Genomic DNA, 9322 nt, shown 5'->3' on the forward strand with positions numbered 1-9322 from the left:
CTCAATTAAACATTTTTCTACAGGATTAGCAGGAGGGGACAAAAAAATCCTGATAGCATTAAAACACCATGCAGAAATACCACTTCTTCTATTGTTTTCTTTGTCATAAGGATTTGCATTATGCCTGTCACTACCATATCTTATCGCTGATACGTTTTTTTAAGAGATGTGAAATTCCAGAAAACACAGGACTCGGTAATGTTGCCTTCAAGAGGACTATTCTGCTGATCAACACAGAATGTTAAGACTGAGCTCATGACAGTATCTACTGGAAGCATAACTGAACTAAATGTAATATTCTGGATTTAAGTACTGGAACTCGTCTGAAGATGGATTCTCATTTTGTTTTCACAATATCAAGCTTTGGAAAAACCACAAAAATATTAGTTCAATTTTCAAATTTTACCTCAAGAATATTATAGGAAATGTAGATGAATACTCTTCTGTTTCTCTCCTAGTTATAATCTTTTTGATTGCAGCATCAACAATAAAACATAAATGCGTGATCCCATTGTTATCCCAGTGAAGATATGCAGATTTCTACCTACAAAGGATACAGGTAGGCATTCTGCAGTTCTGTATAGGTAATTAGGGGTCATTCTGCTATAATGAGGTAGCGCGCCAATCACTCCATCATTTTTTCTTTTCAGAAAAACCTGGAATATTATTTTCCAATTAATACACATTTTTAAGTGTAATTTTAAATAATTTCCAATTGCTAACAGTACATCACATAAATAAGAATACTAGTAATCCAGCAAGCCTGAGTTATACTTTTTAATGTGTGCTGCCGAGAACATTAGTGAAATTTTGATTAATCCTACTTGGTTTTAAATGAGCATACCAGACTATAGGCTCTTACTAACATTTATGGTCATATTTCTGATCTCTAAAATTTATGTATGTGGGTTTTAAATAAAGTTGTACATTTTGTATGCCACTGCAAGAATGCATTCTCTGGCTTAGTATTCTGACATAAAAAATGAGTCATGTTTAAGTTTGCTAAGTGCGCAGTTTCACACTTATTTCATATATTGCAGTGGGGTAACAAGCTCGACTTTTTCTCATTCTGCTGCTATATCACTACCTTGTCTGCATCTCATAAACATAAGCAAGATCAAGGAAAAACTGACCAGTTCTCCAGGTTTCTGTGGGCAAAACAGGTTCTCATTAAATCCTGCTTCAAAGATCAGTTTCTTACAGGTATAGAACACATTTAAGCAATTACCATTAGTTAAGACCATTGCCCTGCCTCTACAACAAGTGAGTATTATTCATAGCAAGACGAATTCTACACACTTGAACACAAAATTTGCTAGAAAAAAACTCTGCAAGATTAAGGTTTTAAGTTCAACTACTATGTACTGTCCACTCTACCTCATTTACATGCCATTTTACCACATTCTTACTAACCTTCCTAAAAAAGCCTTCCTCCTTCTTTTTTTCCTTTTTTTCTTTTTTTTTTTTTTTTGTCCACAGATGGACAGAGGCAAAGCGGGCCCAAGGATCCATGCAGAGAATATACCGTCTCCTGCTGCTTGCACAGGATATCCTCAAACTGTGTTAACTTTTTCTACAAGCTGCCCAGGCATTCCCAAAGTGTTACGGCGATCAGAGGGGAGTTGCTGGCAGCACATGCCTGAAGCTAAAACGCCAGGCTGAAGGGGATGCAGAGGCCAGCGCTATGGGATGGGTCACAGAACCTCAGGGTCTTGCTGCTTCTCTACATCATCCCCTCACCCATCCTTAGGGACAGCTTTTCGACCCAACTCCAATGAAATGATTTAAAACAATCTCCACAGAGAAGTTTATATGGAATTTTTAAGTTAAAAGTGCTGTAGATTGGTGGAGACATTCTGCAACATTTTAATTTTTGTAGTAATCCGACAATAATTAAATTATTTTGAATAAAATATCGCACTGTTATTTCGACTATAATGTCATATTACAATACCTTTGTCAGTAGGGGGAAGAATTTATTAGAAATCAAATAAATAGCACATGCTGCTACGTTACTTGTTATCTATGTTACTAAAAGTAATGTTTCACCTGGACAATGTTCTGGATTATGTTGACTTTTGCAGATGTGTTTTATAAACAATTACACAATTCTCGCTCCTTGTCCTTTGTACATACTTTGCTAACAGCTATTGATTGACTACTTAAAAGTAAATACTGAAATTTAACTGAGCGTGGGTTCCACAAATGGCATGCACCCCATATCTATGAAAGCAAACACAAATAATGTTATTTCTAATTTAGTTTACTTAACTGTACATCCTGTGATTATAGGATGAGAAACAAAAGACACTAATGTCTAAGGTGAATTCCACCACTGGCATTTAGTCCATAACAATTTTCACTATAAACTTCAATTAATCATTTAGACATCTGAGAAAGTAAAAGAGTCAGAGAAGATCTGTTAGGCTGGATTCTAATCTTCCTATCAGCAGTGTTTTATAACCTGGGAAAAGGAGACAGAGGAGCTTTATACCATCTGTTCCATTCCGCCCCTAATATGTTGGGTGCCGTATGGTTAACTTAAGTGAAGGCAGCAGGTACTGACCTTCCAGGACCTGCTGTACTGGCCAGGATCTCTGAAGCTCTCTCCACTCAAACTCTGGTAGCCCTCCAGCATCAGGGTAGGTGGCAAGAAGGCGCCTGCTGAAGCAGGTGACTCCTAAGTCACCTGTTCAGGAAATTACAGAACTCACTGGTAAAATTACTGAATTCATCTTGCACAAGAGGGTATTCAATACAATATTAAAATAAATTAAAAAAAAAGATAATTTACCCAGACCTGGTTCTAAGTGCAGATAATGCACATTCACAATTTCCCAGGACATACTTCTGCAATCTGAATGTATTTAATTGTTTGGGTTTGGTTGTTTGGTTTTCTTCTTTTCTTTCTTTTTTTTTTTTTTAAAAAAAAAAACAACCAGCACCAAACACCAAAAACCAGGGAGAAAAAGTGTTTAGTGGAGTTCTGTTTAGCTGTATTTCAGATAGTCCTACACTTGAGCTCCCTCAAAGATTATTTTTCTCTATGCTTCCCTCTATTTCTCTTGCAAATTTACTCTCTCTTTGCAAGGGAAGCAGCAATGTAACTGTAGGAGAAAATTCTACCACTGGTAGCTTTCCTGGCTGAATAATGGGTGCCATTTGCATACTTTGACATACTTTCAAGATGCAAGGAAGTTTAGAGGCTGGATACTATGCGATGTTTAGTGGCTTAAATAAATGGCAGATCTAGGAAAGATCTCTGCAGTTTAAAACTAATGGGAGAAAAATGTGATACTAACAGGGTTGGTGGCAGAACACAATCCTAAACCCTGCATTTTTATATATGGTGAAACTAAACACTAATTCCTGTGGCTGAGATCTGCATGATTTAAATCTCTATATTCAGTAGGAAACAATTTTACCTGTAAGTAGGCACGTAAATTTACCATATGTGCACTGAGAAGGCGACACAAATTTTTATTATCCATATTAACTGGCACACTTAATCGCAAAATCATTATATTTTTCTTTCAAATTTCTTTAGTAGAACAAGTATTTAGGAATTCCACTGCTTTTCTTAAAAGTCCTAGAAAAACAGGATATATTTCCAATGTCATAATTAAATTGATCTCATACTTTACATAAAACTGTGTGACATTAAAATGTGCAGAGCTGCACTCAGCCTTGGCTGCTGCTTTATCATTATGAGATCGTACCTGACAGTTCAAATACATAGCTAGGACCCATAAGTTGTATTTTGTCTTCCGAAACTAAGTAACTTTTTGAAAATTACACCCTCCTGTCAAAAAAACATAAAATACGCTACTGTTGCATGATATAAATCTAATGTAACTGAATGTGTTTTTTCAGTTTTATGAGCTGTATGGCCAGACTGAACTTGGAAGAAAAGTCTTTAGTACTCCTAGCTGTATTTCAATATTTTACACAAATTAATCCCTTTTCAAAAGTATTGATCACCCACATTTACAACAAAAGCGTAAGGTGCACGTTTTGCAAATGTGAATACTGTCCTAATACAGTTTTCTTTTTTACACAGCAGTAAAATAACCAGGAATACAAAATGCAATAACTAGTTTTTATCATCTTGTTTGGTCGTGAGGTACTTCAGGATATTTCAAACATTTCTATAACTGCACTTATTGCCTATTTCCTATCCTACCAACGTTTTTAAAATTCCCACCTGAGCCTCATAATACATTGTTGAGAAGTTAGTGTAATGCACATAGGAAACAAAAGGAGAAAATGTACTTCATATAATAAAATAAACTTTTCAAAATACAGCTAGGGAAAGGTAGAATGAAAGAAAATCAAAATGTGATTTCAGTGTCCATTAAGATAAAACATCTGAATTTGCAGGAGTTTTCTGTCTGATTATAATAGCACACACAAAATTAAATACATAAATATTGATTTTATGTATCATGTAAGATGAAGACAATGAAAAAAAATGTTTACATCTATGGTTGACTCATTAGTGTTTTATTATGTGAAACACTAGGAGGCATCAGTTGGGTAAAAAAAGAGTTCTTCTTTTAAAAAATGGTAAGAAATTAGCATAGAAGTTATCAGCTTAGAAGTTTGATACTTCCAAATGTTAAAAGCTGTACGTTCTAACTAAATTATGCAAATAACTGAAACTCACTATTCTTACTGATAAATGACATATTTAATAATACAGGGACAACGCTTAATTTCCTAACTATTTTCAAACCAGACTACTATGTTCACATAGCAACACATAGTTTTGCATCACGTTACATTTTAAAAAATATCAGAATAGAGGTAAACGAAGATGACTTACTTGTTCTGCAATGTCACACTTTTGAACAAGTCTGCAAAGCGTCGACATGTTTCATGCACTCTCCTCTGCACGTAAGCTCTTAATAGGGTAAGTGCAGTGAATTTAGTATAGTCCGAGGCAGTTTTAAGAACTTTTAATTGCTATTACAGGGTATTACCTAGACAAAAATGTTTTTAAAAGATGCCAGGACAGTCACCTACTTCATCTTAGATACATTTTAACAGCATTTTAAAAATTTGTACAGTGCTGCAATAAAGTCATATGAAACCAGTAATGTCAAAACTGAGTTTTCCCTCCAATTTGTATTTAACAATGACTAAGCAACAGAGTTATAGTCGCTTCATTAAAATAATCAATAGAAATTGAAGTGTGCCTTGCCATGCTGCAGCAATCAGCTTTTTTCTCTGTCCAACCAAAATGACATGTGAACTGGCTAATCCTTCTTTTGTAAGGCACATAAGACTTTGTTGTCACTGTTGGTTTTGTGAATCGCCTCTATAAGCTCGTCTGATTTCCTAAAGATGACAGATCTTAGTGAATAGACAAGCTCTACTGCACTGCAGTCAATGAGACAGTGAGATTAAAGTGGGGGACTGAAGACACTAGCTTTTAATCACCTGTTCACATGCAGCATTCACCATCATTCTGAGAAAATTACCTTAAAGCTGGTCAGAGGACCCAAATCACCCTTTTCAAAACCAGAAAATTAAAAAATGTAATATTTCATTTTTTCACTTTCACCATCAGTTGTGTTTGCTGACCAGAGTTCTTCTAAGCCCATTTTGTTTCTGAAATAGGATGCAAAACTCTTTCATCCCTTTCAAATATCAGAATACTAATCTGACATGTAATTCTGTTCAGAATTAGTTACATAATTTTTTTTTGATTTTATACCTATGTTGCTATAGAACCTAAATGAAGATGTAGTAAAATCTCTCTGCTGATACCATATAGCAAAATTTTAGAATCTTAAAACACATCACGAATGTAACTGCTTTGATTATGCTTCAAAATGCTGAAGCAGAGACTATAAACTCCTTGAAATTACATAGAACCTTCTTTATGTTCATCTTCATAATCAGTGTTTTCAAGAGAATGCCACTACACTTCACCTGATTTTTGGATAAACTATCACATAATTTAGAATAATGGTGTCTAAAAGGTAAAAATTAAGTCCATGTATCAAAACCCAAATGCTTGTTCTTTCAAGCACCTAATATCAGTTAATGACTTCTTGCTCAATGAGATGTAGAAATATCCTAAGCTTTCTCTGAAGATGAACTGAACTATTCTGGTGAACAATGAATTTCACTTGTTACAGACAAAAGTAAAATTAAAAGAAATGAAGTTAGCACAACTATTCTGATCACAAGTCTTGCTCAGTTCCTAAGTTTGTATGCAGTTATATTTGTCTGCGAAAGAGTGAACCGCCAAAATCTTTCAGAGTTAAACTTTTGAAAACAGCTTCAGAAAGATTCATTTGTCTTTGTCCATAATTTTTTAGATGTTTTAAACACCAGAAGCATTGAAGAGAGGTATCTCTGTTTTTGAATGTACATGTTGCAGGTACACACATTAAGCATTTATTAAAAAAATCAAGAATTTTTTTCTTATCCTATATTGAAAGAAAATTCACAGTGAGAAAACAGTTGTATGAATTTTCTTACAATGCTTCGAAATCAGCAGCTCAGAAACATAACTCGAAAGGGCTTAATCTCACACACTATTCATCATTTAATACCAATTTCTGTAAGGCTCTTAAGCCTAAATTTCCTTTTTTCTTGGTCAAGTAATCTTAGGAGGATACAGATGTATCTGATTCCCCCATTCATTTATAGGACATTGAAAGTGACATTCTCTACATCTCTGTCCTAAGAGAGCTACGGGACAGGCAAGTGGTTTAGGTCTCCTCGGTGCCCAATCCTGTGAATTGTTATTCCGGTGACTTGTTCATTTTCACACATGTAGTCTCAGCGTTGCCAGTGGGACTAGTCTAAGTACTGTTTGCATGAAAGAAGTTCAGGTCCCAGGTCATACTAGGCATGCAGGGCATATTAGTAAAAATATATATATATAAACAGCAAGTTTTTAAAATATAAAAGGATGTGCACTACAAGGAACACAGACACCCCAAATTCAGGGTCATTCTTTTAAGTTCTTCTTCAAAGAATTTTTCCATTACTTCCAAAGGACTTAAGTAGAGCAGAGACTTCAGTATTAGACTCAATATGAATTATATATTCACTAATGCAGAAAGAATAATATAACCGGTATTTTAACAAAACTGATAAAGTAAGAAAGTCTTGTGGGTTTTTTGACTTCATGTTAGGCACCTAAAAGCATGTAACAAGAATAGCTCACAAAATAACAAAACTTCAAAGTGGCTATTTGAACTGAGCCCTTGAATTGGAAATCAGTATGTATGCAGTACAGAGGTTAGAACTGGTTCACAGGTGGTTTTATTTCCATGCCCTGCCAAGCCTCTAGGGATTAGAGTTATTATACTCCGTATAAACATATTTACTCTTCAACCACGATACCCGGGAAAGTGCCAATAAAAGAAATCTAGTCACATTTGCATCTAATATAATTGGTTTATCATCCATCTTGTAGTTCTTTTAAATTAAGAATATGAAACTAGGACATTTGCCATTAAGCTGACTGTCAAATATGTGCTAGGAAAATGCACTTCATGTTAAGACAATTGTGGTCACCAGTAAAATACTGGTAAAGTGTCTTTCCCTGTTTAATTCTCTTAAATCTTTAGTTTTAAGTTGAGTATTACAGAATATTTTTTTTGAGAATTATTAGCTTGTCTTTATACTTGTTTTGTTTTTCAGGCTGACAGAAGGTCTTACTAAGTTTTATGGCAAAAGCTAAGTATTACAGTTACATAATGCACCAATAGTCTTGTAAGTCTCTCATTTCATTAAACTTGATCTTAGCCTGTAAGTAACTGTAGTGCAACTAAACTTGCCAGTTTGGTAAGGCTGATTAGCTGTACTCCCTCGTGTTAAAAAATGTAAAGATTAATCAAAGTAATAGTGAAAGGCCAAAGCATTCTATTCCAAAAGAGGTTTGCAGTCCATGACTTAATGCAAGGGGTCTTTCAATCTCAGATGGAAGTAGTCAAATGAAAGATGCAAAAGTTAAACACTTGCAAGCATGCACTACCTAAACTCAAGAAGTGAAGAGCCTACGATACAATGAAGATTAAGAGCATTTCACTCAAACTGGATTATTTCCTTAGTCTGATAAATCAGGGTGCAAGGACTACAAGGTCAGAGCATTTGGTGAACTACTCAAATCAAATAAGCTTCAAACACTTCACAGTATCAAGCACACAAATGATGTAAGCTAACTTCATAAAAGTTTAACCAGCTATGACAGTGTAGAAGCAAGTCAGAAATAATCTGCCAGAAAGTGATTTAACTATGCTACCTTTCTAAAAAGTTACTTCTAAGCAATTGCACCGCCACACACTCAAAAAGTCTGCAAGCAGCCTCAACCCCAGCCCACATACAATGACTGATATATTCAAGGGCAATAGGAAACGTACGCAGGGCTTTTCTACCATGCCCACCCTATTTATTCCGATGCTGAATTGCACATGTACTTACATTATAAACATTTAGCTGCTTGGATGATCAGACTAGTCCTTGAGATATTTTCCTTTCATAGGAAAAAGAAAAAATCCCTTTACTTCTTCCAGCCTTAAATATTCACCACCTGGTTCGACATGCAGCCTCCGTGAATCACACACACAACCTTCAAAGTCAATCCAATAAGCAGCCAGAAGATGTCTGGGGTGTGTGTGTGTGTGTGTGTGTGCGCAGCGTGGAGGAGGAGAAAGTGGCTGAGCTGCTGGTCGGATTAAAAGTAACCGGGCTCGTCCTGAAAGCGTCCAGGAAGGAAGTGACAGCAGGCGAATGGGAAAAGGCGAGCAGCTCACAGCCTTTGTAACATCGCGGAGGAAAAGGGGGAGGCGAGGAAGGGATTCAAACTACACGCCTGATGAGGTGTCCTTCTCTGCTTCGCTCCCTCTTCCTCCCTTTTTCTTCTCCTTCTCTGTGTCTCTATTTCTCTCTCTCTCTCCCACAATCCCAAACGAATGACTCTCTCCTCCCGAGCTGGAGAAATAATCAGTTTCACTCTTGCAAAAAGGGGGCGGGATCACATCCCGAAAGCGTTTTAATAAAACAAACATAGAGCAGCAGCAGAGGCAGCAGCTCCCTTCCTTGCCCCTCTAGTCTAAACTAGATTGATAAATTACTCCACTACACTACTTTAATTATGTATATGGTATGCAGAATAAATCACTGAACATCAGCACCTCAATCAAGCACTTTTTAAATGATAATTGCATCTTGGGTGAATCAATCTTCCCATTCCTGACATTTTGCTAATTTTAGTTTTTACGGTGGGGGTAATGGCATATGCCACACGCAAACCTAATGACAATCCTTTATTATACCGAGCGAAGACAACACGGCGAGC

General features: G+C 36.0%; 1 protein-coding gene across 1 annotated transcript in view; it reads right to left on the reverse strand.

Moving 5' to 3' along the window:
* The window catches only part of LOC104279843 (myocyte-specific enhancer factor 2C-like), a gene marked incomplete at its 3' end in the record, with an annotated part of 57977 nt that extends 49059 nt beyond the window's left edge, over positions 1-8918 (reverse strand). Inside the window, exon 1 of the mRNA XM_009877276.1 lies at positions 8446-8918. The remainder of the gene's footprint in view (positions 1-8445) is intronic.
* Positions 8919-9322: the final 404 nt, after the last annotated feature.

The sequence above is a fragment of the Apaloderma vittatum genome, unplaced genomic scaffold, assembly GCF_000703405.1.
Source record: "Apaloderma vittatum isolate BGI_N311 unplaced genomic scaffold, ASM70340v1 scaffold20599, whole genome shotgun sequence".
In the NCBI taxonomy this organism is placed as follows: Eukaryota; Metazoa; Chordata; class Aves; order Trogoniformes; family Trogonidae; genus Apaloderma; species Apaloderma vittatum.